This window comes from Rhipicephalus sanguineus, unplaced genomic scaffold (genome assembly GCF_013339695.2).
Source record: "Rhipicephalus sanguineus isolate Rsan-2018 unplaced genomic scaffold, BIME_Rsan_1.4 Seq308, whole genome shotgun sequence".
In the NCBI taxonomy this organism is placed as follows: Eukaryota; Metazoa; Arthropoda; class Arachnida; order Ixodida; family Ixodidae; genus Rhipicephalus; species Rhipicephalus sanguineus.
This window is the reverse complement of record NW_023614985.1, coordinates 86,176-89,622: the sequence shown is the minus strand read 5'-3', so window position 1 is coordinate 89,622 and position 3,447 is coordinate 86,176.

Below are 3,447 nucleotides of genomic sequence, written 5' to 3'. Positions count from 1 at the left end.
CTGGGTTCAAATCCCATATGAGCCTGTTTATTTATTTCATTTTTTTTTATTTCGCGCGAAAGTAGTTACGCGCACCCGCGGCGGCAGCGGACAACCACCCCACAGCCGTTGTGATCAGATAAGAGCTTTCGCTGTAAATCGGGCTTCACCACATTCCAAAAGAAATCAACCGGAAGAAAATTCGGCAGATCCCACGCGTTGTGGAAATCTGTTTCATGCGAAGCAGTCAGCGAGTACTTCTATGCTGTATTTTATAGCTTTGAGCCATGCGTTACGAGGTGGATCAACGTGTTTTTGAAAGTGCAGTAGCTGTGCCCACATCGTGGGCTTACCAGGCACGTCGACAACTCTGGCGTTTAAAGGGTAACTTTATGGTGCAACGTAACGCCAGCCGTCACGTTAGACTACATACGTCAGTAGTATCGAATCTAAGTGCATATTATGGTGCAACCCTGTGGATATCATACGTAACTTTCGTTAATGTATTTCTCTGAATAGAGCCATGCTTCAATATAGCTTGCTGAAACATAGGAGCACAAACGTAATGTTTACACTGCTATAAAAGCGGAGCCAACTCTGGAAACACAGACGTTAATCTGATATCACGCCTGTATCGTAGGAGTACACGCGTACGGTGCATTGCTTTCTTGCAAAATTAGATAGTCAGCGCCACAACCACACTTATCGTTGCACCAACATTACGCCTGCATAGGCTGTTTTTCCAAACCAGTCTATATACCCGACGTGCCTCTGTTGTAGAATACTTGATTGCCACGCATAATGCTTGGGTTCGATTCCTGCTGTGATCCTAATATTTATTCTTTCCATTCGTCGGGTCGACGCTGCCGATGTCGGTTTTTCCTAACGCTCTCGCATTTAAATTACTAATGTCTCTTTTCGCCGTTCCTGGGTAGATATACACTGTGAATCACATGTGGCGCATACCCGTACACCGCGGCCAGTGGTGCCACACGTGTCTAGAGGAAAGGGTTTGACGACGTACGCGACAGAATTTTCCCGTTATTCATGTGATGATACGACAGCTATATTCGTCAAATCCTCTTACCCTCCCATGCCGATTTTGGTCTACACCAAGTTAAGGAGGCGATCATGAGAGCACCCCGGCGTAGGTGGCTATGTAGATAGATTCGTAGATAAAAACGCTGAATGGGCCAAAGGCTCGCTAAGAAATCCTTCGCATATAAAACTCCCAGAGTGGAGTAAGAACGCGGCTGACAAGGGCGGTTATTTTTTAAAAAATGTAGACAAGTGTAAACAACAGCTGCAGCAAGCTAATCTGCTTTCGTATCTCTTCTTCTGCTGTGTTTACTTTTTAAGGGTGCGCGTTTCATATGGTTAGTTTCATGACAGTTGCATTATGCGTAAACAAGAGCTGCAGCAAACTGGTCAACTAGTTTGCTTTTGTATCTTTTCTTTTGATGTGTTTAGTTTTTGAGGGCGCGTGTTTCATACGGTTAGTTTCGTGACTGTCTGCATTATGATGCATTTTGAAGTTATTTTGGATTTGTTGCTTTATCGATTCACGTATAAACCACATTGTATATTCTTTTTTCTTTTGAAATTGTATAAAAGCCGGGGATAAATAAAATTTTATGTACCGCTTATTACTTCCTCCATGTGCTTCATTTCGAGAATGCTGGAAGCGAATTCTACGTGTTATCAGGCACGCTTCAGCCCATGTATTATGCGTAAAAAAGTGCCTTCTTCAATCTTGCAGGACAAAAAAAAAAATTCGGCTAAATAAGTGACACTAACTATCCAGTTCTCACGCTGAAACGCCCCCGCGGAAGCTCACAATTACGCTGTCCGCGCTCAAGCTGCGCTGCCTCTTGCCTGGAGCAAGGTGGCTGTCAAACGGTTTCCCAGGCTTCACCCGCTCGCGTGGGCGCGTGTAGGGGACCTCCACTCCAGACGTTTTTTTAAACCTCCTTGCCGGAGCTCGACAAACAGCGCGCTCTCTGTTTCCGGTTTTCTTCTGCATTGTGATTTGACGTCACGAAGCTTTCAGAACTCTCGACAAAAATGAGAGGGACGGAACGTGCTTCAACCACGGAGAAAAAAAAATGCCAGGCCTGCGCGGAAAGCGCAGCACAGTCACAGCGAAAGCTGGAAGAGCGGCATTTCTACAGCCCGTTGTAAACTCTCTTGGGGCTACTAATACAAGTACACTAGCAAGGTACCCACTACGCCATAAATCACAATATTTGTGAAATTGGGAAGCACGTACAACACCATTATTCGTCATTGTGCGCAGAAGCGAGGTTCCAGCTACACATATGTAAGGCATTATGTGCACTTTGTTTACGTGACGACTGATGACGATGAAGAATTGTGGCTCAGCCCTTTGTAATGGGTTGGGAGCTTTAAACGGCTCACCAGTTACGTAATTCGCATTAGGTGACGCCCGGTCGCTATTTAACTCTCCCACCATGCAATATAACATACATTGACGTGAGAAAGAGAGACAGAGAGAAGGGGGAAGAACTTTATTGAGACCCTGAGGAAATGGATGATGGGCTCATGGGCTTCCTTGGCAACCAATGCAAGTGCACTTGCGAGGAACCCACTAGGCTATAAATCATAATTTCTGTGAAGTGGGGAAGCAGCCACTATGCCATTTTTCGTCATTCAACGGAAAGCCGTGGTACCCGCTAAAAACATGTAAGGCATTATGCACACTTTGTTGGTGCTGTGCCTGATGACGATGAAGAATTATTGCAGAGCCCCTAGTAGTGGGTTGGAAGCATCCAACAGCCCGCTCGTTTAGCAATTCGCATTGTGTGACGCCTGGTTACAAAATTCACGTTGTGTGGTGCGTGGTTTTTTACTTTACTCTTCTACCACACTAAATTACATATGTTAATGTGGTTCCTTCTGGACATGAAGCCAGCATAGCTTCGTTTTGCAAGGCAGTTCCAAGCACCGGCATGGCTCTGACGTACAACACTGGGCTCCCACGCAGAGGGCCCAGGTTCGAACCCCGTTCCATCCTGGAAATTTTTTCTTATTTCGTTCTTTTTCTTATTTAGAGCGATAGTGGTTACGGACACCGGCGGCGGCGGCGGTGGACAACTACTACGCCACCAAAAACGGCCGTTGAAATGATCTCATAACAGCTTTCGCTGTAAAAAACAGCAGATAGTGGATGTAGTTGTTAGTTAGTGAGGTTAAAAAGAGAGGACGTGCAAACGCGAACACAAAAGAGAAGTCTAGAAAATGAACAGTTATTTCTCACCTAGACCGCCACGTGCACCCGAATGATAGTATCGCCTCTTGCCTTGGAATGCGCAGATAAGTATTTGCGTCTACCTCTTTTTCCGCCGCTGTATGATTTTTCAGTTGTTAGCGGCGTTTGCGGTGCCTTGACTACTCTCTTGGGTCCGTGTTTTCGCCTTGTCATTTTAAAGGGCCCCGAAACAGCCCCTG